General features: G+C 47.5%; 1 pseudogene across 1 annotated transcript; it reads right to left on the reverse strand.

Moving 5' to 3' along the window:
• Positions 1-4490: 4490 nt before the first annotated feature.
• On the reverse strand, positions 4491-4647 carry LOC307049042 (large ribosomal subunit protein eL39-like; annotated as a pseudogene). The gene has a single exon. The product of its transcript is annotated as a large ribosomal subunit protein eL39-like (transcript).
• Positions 4648-8969: the final 4322 nt, after the last annotated feature.

An 8969-nucleotide genomic window follows, 5' to 3' on the forward strand; every position in this document is an offset into this window, starting at 1 on the left:
CTCATCCTACACTATCTAGCCTGACCTCTTGTCCTACAATTCATTCATTTACCCCACAAGTATTTATGGAGTCCTATCTTGGGCCTGTTTCCTTAAGGGGAAATTTTTTTTAAATGCCTGAGTCAGAAGCTTATATTTAACATTTTATTGGGAAGTTCAATTCAAAGGAAGTAAGAAAGGGGGAAAGGGAAGTGAAGAAGAAAGAGAAGGGGAATAGATACAAGGAGGTGAGTTTCCAAGCTGACTACAGATTTGCAGCAAACACAGGCACCTCCAGCAAGGCGGTGAACCGAAGGCAGCTCAGAATGCACCATTGGCAGGGCGGTGGTGAGGGCCAGAGGTGAGTTTGAACCATGTCTTATTTCCACTGATAAAATACAGGTATCCATTTTGTGTCCCCCAAAGGGTCTGACACACTCAGATTATTGAATGAATGCGTGCAAGAGGGAAGAAAGGAAGGAGCTTCAATGAACACAGTGTCAGGGCCTCCCCTGCAGAGTAGAAGCTGGATGCCATTTTCCAGTGGAGCATGTGTCAGAGGAAGAGAAGGGAAGTTGCTGACTTTTGATCCATGCAGACAGAGGAAGTGGGGACTAGAGCCTGAAGGTGGTTAGTGACTTGGCTTCCAAAGGTGTTAAGGGTAGTTTGCAAACATCCCCTAAAAGTATAAATTTCAGTCCCATATTCAGAGGCTGTAATGACTAGCTGAGGACGGTTCACTTCCCCTACCCAAAAGCACCCACAGCAGCCGTCGGGCCCATGGTAAATTTTACATGTTCTCTGAAAGAGGCTCAAATGTGCCTCTATACCTCTACAGATACCCATCTCTCTCTCTCTTTCTCTCTCTCTCTCTCACACACACACACAGACACACACACGCACGCACGTTCATTTAAAACCTGATCTCAGAAAAGCAGAAGAATGGGGGGACAGGGGATTCCAAAGGGCACCAAATTAAGGGCACATTGGCTGTCATAAACCAGTGGTTGTCCTGAGGGCAAATGGATGCACCTTTTCCAAAGTAAACCAAGTGGAATATGCCCTAGAATTTTTCCAAATTTAATGTATCCTGTCCAATACTACATTTCATGGAAATCACTGCACCCTCCCTCCAGGCATGTTTACTAGTGAAACAAAGAAATGAGCTTCAACTGGAGCTTTTGTTCCACCAAAAACTCCTCTCCAGGGCCTGTATCTAGCACTGCATGTGGCCTAGTGTGGGTTCAGGGATATTAAGTCCACCCTTGAGGAATGTATAGTCTACCTGACCAGACAGACCTAGACAGTAGCAATGAAGCAGCGTCAGAGACTCAGATTGGAGAAAAGGAAGAACTTTTTTGACAGTGAGGATTATTAAACAAAGGATGGAACTCCAAGGAGGAAAAACCCCATCTCAGGAGGAATGTGGGAATGGAGGGGCACATCAAATGTATTCTAAGCCTTAAAGGAATCCATTTGGGCGTGTCTAAACTCACTTTATTCCTGTTTAATCTGCCAACCATAGTTACCCAAGGCGTAGTTCCAGGCAGCTCAAACCTGCCTTACACTAACATTTTAATTTCCTGTAGTCTCCTAAGAACTTCAGGTTGAGTCACACATTCTCATCTGAGAGGCACAGGGAGATGTCAGGACTTGCCTCCCATCTCACAAGTCTGGTTCTGTGTGTGTGTGTGTGTGTGTGTGTGTGTGTGTAGATGTGGTGTGTGTGTGCAGTATGAAAGTGAGGGCAAGGTGTGAGGACTAGAACCTCTCCCCACCAGGCTGATGGCAGGAGGGAATCTACTACACATGTGAGTCTGATAATTCAACCAACAAAAGGGCCCCTTTCCTGGGCGGCTTCCAGCAACAGAGGCAGAAGTTCCTAAAAGCAGCCAGAGGCTTTTTATGGTGCCCACAAACTGGTACGTTACCTTGCAGACCCTCTGACCCACAAGGGCCCACCCTCATGCCTCCTATGCCTCACTCCCCCCAGGACCAGAGTCCCTGTAAACTAAATTCTCAAGGGGCCCCAAGTCCAGTCAGCTCGGAAGCCTGGCTTTCCCACCCTCCCACTCCCTCCACCCACACGGCTGAGGTCACCCCAGCCCAGCCTCTTTTGCAACTTTCCCAAGTTTGTGCATGAGAGGGAGAGGAGGAAAACTCAGAAAGAAGTGGCTTAGTCTCAACAAACTCTTTTTTACTCCCAAAGCCTTTTTCCTCTGACCCGGCTGAGACTGCTGCTCTAAGAGGAGACCCCCGACTCAGAGGGAACCCCCGCCTGCCGTCAGAGGCTGAAAGGGACCTGGCAGCTTTTCTCGGTTCCTGTCTATTCCAGCAGCCCCAGAGGTATTTGGGTTTTGGGGTGCGGGGAGGAGTGGAGGCAAGGGAGGCTTAGAATCTGTCAGCTGCAGGGTTTAGATCCAGCCCAAAGAACACCCACGCCTGAGTACCTCCCAGGGGTGGCAGCGAGCCAAGGCAGAAAGGACTCCCTGCCCAGCCAGGGGAGTTGGGGCCCGACTCGGGGCTCTGCACGGCCGGCTGTCAGCAGCAAAGCGATGCAGCTGCCGGCACAGTCAGAGAAGGGCCAGCCAGAGACCGGAGCCCTTCAGCAGGGCTGTGTCCTGCTAGCACCCAGAGTCCCCTCGCCACTTTGACAGGGCACCTTCTGAGATGGAACCGTGTCAACCCAAGGGTCTCATCAGGGAAGGGGGAACCCCTGGAGTAGGAAAGTGTCCCTCTTGTTCTAAACTGTAAATACGCCTCTCAGCACAGCTCTGTGATTCTTGGGAAGCCAATGAACAGCGTTAGACAGGCCCGGATTTTAGTCTCAGCTTGCCACAAACTAGTTGTTCCTGACTCTGAAGTCCACTGGGCTATGATGGCATTTTTCTAACTGCAAAGTGTCCTATAGTTGCTAGCATTGTATATTAATAAAAATAATTTCTTTGGACTTACAGATCAATCCCCCACCACAGGTCACATGGAGATAGTAACTTACCTATATCCTCAGACCTACATAGTACGTAGTAGCCATGCAGTACATGTGCTGGATGGATGGATAGATTGATGGACGGATGGACAGATGAATGGATGGATGGATGGATGGATGGGAATGGATGAATGGATGGATAGATGACTATTTACTGAAGACTCAGTATTCCCGGCATGGGTCAGACTCTTTGGAAGGATATTGAGAGGTGTGAGGCATTGTCCTGCCCTCTGGGCACTGACAGTCTACTTGGGGAAATAGAACTAATACCCCCAAAGAACTTAAAGAACAGGAGTGCTGAGCCTCCTGAAACCAGGGCTGTGGGTACACTTCCCGGAGAGAGCAGGTCTAAACCTGGATTTGGGTGGGTGAGGCAGACTTGTAAGCCTTCCTGAGAGGCAATAAAGACTTATGCTCCCTGATAGCCTCTTTTCAAAGGCAAACTTACTTCAAGGTTGTAAATCCCATTTATGTTTTAGGGTGGATACATGTGTTATTTTCCAAAGCGTGGGAGCAGAGAGGGGAGGCAGTGACGTGGGGTAAGATGGTCTGAGGAGAGGGAGGCTTTACCTGCTTCAGAAATCTCAGCTGCCCCTGCTCACTGCCTCTCAGCCCTCCTCCCTGTCAGCAGAAATGACACCTCACCCAACACCTCTTTTAGGTGGAAGTTTGTGTCTGGGTCCCGGTTGGGTCCAGGAGGGGAGAGAGAGAAGCAAAGTGGGAAGGTAAAAGCAGCGCAGGTCCAAGAGTTCTTAGAAGACTGACTTTAAAAAGAATGTGTTGCATGGGGTGGGGGCACTGGGGAGGCATCAAGTCCATCTTCCTCACTCCCTGGGCACTGAGCTACATTGAGCTTTGGCAGATGGGCAAGGCTAGGGCTTAGAAGTCCTGCCAGGTAAGATGGGGAGAAGAGTTAGCTACGTGCAGTGGAGAACAGTCCCCGGCAGACTCTGCTCTGTTCAGACCTGAGCTGGCTGAAGGGGGGCCCTGCATTGCAAACCTGCTTTTCACTGTTATTTAACAGTGGAGGGTGATGACTCAGTCTGGCCTCTAGGAGGATGCACTGGTTTAAAGTATCTGAGTCAGCTGAGTGGGAGGAAGGAGGCTTAAAAGGACAGACATTGCCAAAGCCCAGCCAAGGGCAGAGCCCAAAGGATACAAGAAGGACCTTCAGCCACAGTCTGAAATCTGCACGTGGTTCCCTGGTGAGCCCATCCAGTGTCTACCCTCAAGCCACCCTCCATTGCCAGTGACATAGTCCTGGTCACCCTCTTGCTGCTAGTTATCCTGGATCCAACGACCAGGCTGTTTTATTTTATTTTATTTTTCAAACAAAAGAGCTCACATATTTACTACTGAACCAACCTGCTAGTGCAGAAGCATAGAAACAAAGAGAAAAATCATTTTTCCCAATAGAACATGTCCTGCTGTCCAGATAGTGGCAATGTTTTCAGCTAGATATGGCAAGATGCCAGTGACCTTGATACAGCATCGATATGTGGGCCGTCTCGTGTGTGATTCCTTACAGACCCAGATTGGTTCTTCTCCAATATCTCCTCTTGGAGTTGTACCTGATTTTATGACCAGTTTTCATGCAAATCCATTGGGAGAGTGGGACAATTCTGCTTTTGCTTCCTGGCCAGGAATTGCTTGATCCTGAATGTCTTGTGAGAAGGCATGGCAAGGAACAGAGTCAACCACACACACCAAGGTGGTGGAGAACGGAAGAGAGGGACAGGCTATTGTAAATAGCAGCCTCAGCAAATCCCTGCCCTTCTGGCGGGGTGTAGGGGAATCTGCATGGCAGCAGACTTTGAGGGCTCATCCAGAGGAAGGACAAGGGCAGTGGTGGGTGAAGGGGGCTCGGAGTAAAGGCTGAGGTGAGTTATAAGAAAAACTCCAAGACTTTTTTTTTTTTTTTTTCTTCGGTATGCAGCCCTCTCACTGTTGTGGCCTCTCCCGTTGCGGCCTCTCCCGTTGCGGAGCACAGGCTCCGGATGCGCAGGCTCAGCGGCCATGGCTCACGGGCCCAGCCGCTTCGCGGCATGTGGGATCTTCCCGGACTGGGGCACGAGCCCGTGTCCCCTGCATCGGCAGGCGGACTCTCAACCACTGCGCCACCAGGGAAGCCCCAAAACTCCAAGACTTTAAATCTCAGGAGGGCTGGCATGTAGCAGAGGAACTAAGCATTCTTTCTGTGGCTTCCAGGAGAAATCCACCCCTAGTGGAGGCAAGTTTTGTGGGGCAATTCTGGCCATCTTTCCATGAATATACTGCAGGTGGCTCAAGCACTGGGTGGGAGGTTGGACTAGATGAACTTTGGGGTCCTTCTGTAGTGAACTGGAGAATGATCCACACTGGTAGCTTGAAATCAGCCACGGTGGGAGTATTTACACCACAGAAAGTGGCAGGCATTACAAATCAGGTATCTGCCCCCCACCGTGTTTAACCATTTAACCAGGTCTTTCCAATTTGCTCTAAGAACATGACACATGCCACACTGCAGAATCAGCCACAGCCATGAGTGATGTCTATTTTACCCACAAGGGAACAGACTCACCAAGGTTAAGAAACTCTCCCAAGGTCACAAATATATGGAGGTGGGATGAAAACTCTGACTGCAAAACTCATGATCACTCCGGAGTCCCAGGAGGCCTCTCTCTCCTGCCCCAGACACAAAAGTGACTTGTCCTGTCAGGAAGTCACACTCAGATGACTTTGGGCTGCCATCCTTCCACCTGCTCTTTATAAAGAAATGTTGTCTTTATTTTATATATATATATATATATATATATATATTTTTAGACGTAGTGAGGAATTCCAGGAATTTAAGCCAGGAAACTGGACTTCATGCCACATACACTGAAAAGTCCTCACCAGGCTTTTAAAATTTTTTTAATTTTTAAAATATTTATTTATTTATTTTTGGCTATGTTGGGTCTTCGTTGCTGCGCACGGGCTTTCTCTAGTTGCGGCGAGCGGGGTTTACTCTTCGTTGAGGTGCGCGGGCTTCTCATTGCGGTGACCTCTCTTGTTGTGGAGCACGGGCTCTAGGCGCGTGGGCTTCAGTAGTTGTGGCTCACGGGCTTAGTTGCTCCGCGGCATGTGGGATCTTCCCGGACCAGGAATCAAACCCGTGTCCCCTGCATTGGCAGGTGGACTCTTAACCACTGCGCCACCAAGGAAGCCCTATTTGATATTTTTAATTACAATGACAACTTAGACTTGTGTAACAAATTTTAACACAAGACATATATAAAATAAAACAATAGCTCCTTGCCTCTAATCTACCTTTCCCCACCTCCTATTAATCATTTAGTATGTATCTATCCATAGCTTTCTATGTATTGCAGGACAAGCATACATATAATATTAAACATATAGTCACACACATAGGGTTGTAGTTTTTATACAATTGGGATCATACTATACAAAATGTTCAGTGATTTTTTTTTCACTTAAATTGTCATATTTTTCCACTTCATTACTTCACTCATTTAAAAACTGCCTAGTATTTCAGAGTATGTATGGATCATAATTTATGCCAAGGGTCTTTTATTGATGGACATTTAGGTTACAGTGTTCTTCAGCAATTATCTTTGTAAAAATGTATGTTTGAGCATATGTGTATTTCTGTTGGATAGACTCCTAGAATTAGAATCTAGGGTATATGCTTATTAAATTTTGATACTGTCAAACTGCCCTCCAAAAAAGACAGTGCCAATTCATAGTCTATCAGCAGTAAACAAGAGTTTTCCCCCACCCACTTGTCAACACTAAATATTATCATCAATCTTTTTAATTTTTGCCACTCTGGTGGGTAAAAAAGTGGTATTTTTTAACTTTGCATGTCCTTAAAAATTAGTAAGTTTAAGTGTCTCCCAAAGCTTACTACTTATCATTTATAAGATCTCTACTGGTTACTTACGCGTATTCTTTGCCCGCTTTTATGTTCTGTGTTGTCTTTGATTGTCTGTAGAGTGCTTTACACATAGTGGATATTGGTCCTCTGTTATACGGCGTACACTTTCCACCTAACCCGCCCTCAACCCCAGCTTTCCCTTCGTACGCACACCAGCTCTGCTGCACCATGTCAAACCCAAACCATCCAGCCCCCCAGACTCTCCAACAGGGGCACCAAGTGGCAGGATGTGTGATCCTCATTCTAGTTTCACAGAAGGCAGTAAGTAGGACCTAGCAGCTAAGAGTGTGATCTCTGGAGTCAGGCCTGTATTCAAGTCCCAGTTCTGCCACTTACAGACCGTGCTTTTAGAGATGAACTACATACTTAACGTCTCTAAACACCTGTTTCTTCAGTGGTAAAACAGAGATAAGAGTAGTATCAATCCCACAAGATATTTCTGTGTGCTAAAGTTTCTTGAGCCCTTAATTTGTGCCATAAATGCATTATAATAGTGTACTATGTGTGTTAAATGTAGTATAATAATGTATTCATTTATTAACCTCCCGATGATATGTTTATTTGCATATTCGCAAAGTACTCTACAGCACCACCAGGCGAGTAAACCTTAGCTTATAGTGTGAGCGTTGACAACTCCGCACGGCAACGTGTGAATCTGCTCCCCTCTGCCTCAGGATGCTCTTTTGACCCCTGTGGTCAGTCCACACACGACAGCTCCTGTTCAGCAGCCCATTCCCTTGGCTTCCACTGTGGCTCTTATCACTTTGGCTGCCTTTCTCTTCATCCCCTACAGCTCTACCAGGGTTTTGTTGGGGTTCACCAAACCTGAGCCCAGTGCCCTAGATCCTGTGCACACAGACTCTACAGTTCAAACTCAGGACGTCAGGGGGCAACATGGCACGGAGCAGCCTTCTCTGGCCTTTGATTCACACATTAGCTCATCCATATACTACCTGTGGGGCCTTAGATGAGTCATGAGTGACTTGGCTTCTCTGAGCCCCCGTTGTACTCATCTCATAGCTCATGATTTCCTAAGCCCTACAGAGCAGCCCCTGCAGGTGCTCAGCCAATGCTGGTTCCCTTCCCACTTCCCCTGCCTCCCTTTTGTTCTGACTCCCTTTCCAGGGCACTCTATTGGCTTTTGGGGCTAAGTTAGCGGGTTGTACCAAAGCTTTTAGGAAAGAGCTCACCCTTGCTCCCCTTCCCGAGTGGTAACTGATGCTTAGAGACACATGCCTTTCAGAAGCTTCTGAGTCACTTCTCCCTTGGCTGGTTTTCTTGTGGGAGGTGACACCCATTACAAAATACCAGCCCATTAATACTTTGAATTCTCTTCCTCTGCCTGTCTGAAGCGTGGGAAATGTTTGACGAATGAATAAATGAATGACAGAATCCTTGGTCTGTATTCATGACCCATCTTTTTTTTTTTTTTTTCATGACCCATCTTAATCTTGCTTCCTTTCTAGGCTTTTCTCTCTCCATACTCTTCACCTCACCCTTCCCTGAAGCAAACCATCCACCTTCTTCACTCCCCTGCTCCCAGAGCTTTGATATTTCATTTCCTCCTTGGAAATATCACTCCCAACTACATGTGTCATTTCCTCAGGGCTCAGTTGGATTGGCAGCTTCTCCCCCAGCCCTGCATTCTCACAGCAGTTTCTTGGGGCCTCTGTCGGGGCACTTTACATTTTTTCTCTGCTGTAATCACTCACCCCTTTCCTTTCTCCCCTGATGACTCCCTGGAGTGGGCTCCTATTTGCTTTGTCTTTTGCCCTGGGCAAGGCTCTCATGGCCCAGTGAGTTACACTCCAGTAGATAAAGCATTTTTCAACCAGAAGGGGCCTTGGGTCTTTGGGGCCCAGATGGCTCATCCTCTAGTTGGAAAGCCAAGACTCAAAGAGGGGAAGTAACTGGCCCAAGGTCACACAGTGGCAAAGTGAGAACTAGAACCAAAACCTCAGGACATCCAATTGAGAGCTTTTTCCCAGTACCAGGCAAGTTCAAGATGGCCAACTTTTGCTACCTCAACCAGGCAGAGTCAGATCAAGGTTAACTCAATACATCTACTGCATCCAAGGT

This window comes from Hyperoodon ampullatus (assembly GCF_949752795.1).
Source record: "Hyperoodon ampullatus genome assembly, chromosome: 2".
Classification (NCBI taxonomy): domain Eukaryota; kingdom Metazoa; phylum Chordata; class Mammalia; order Artiodactyla; family Ziphiidae; genus Hyperoodon; species Hyperoodon ampullatus.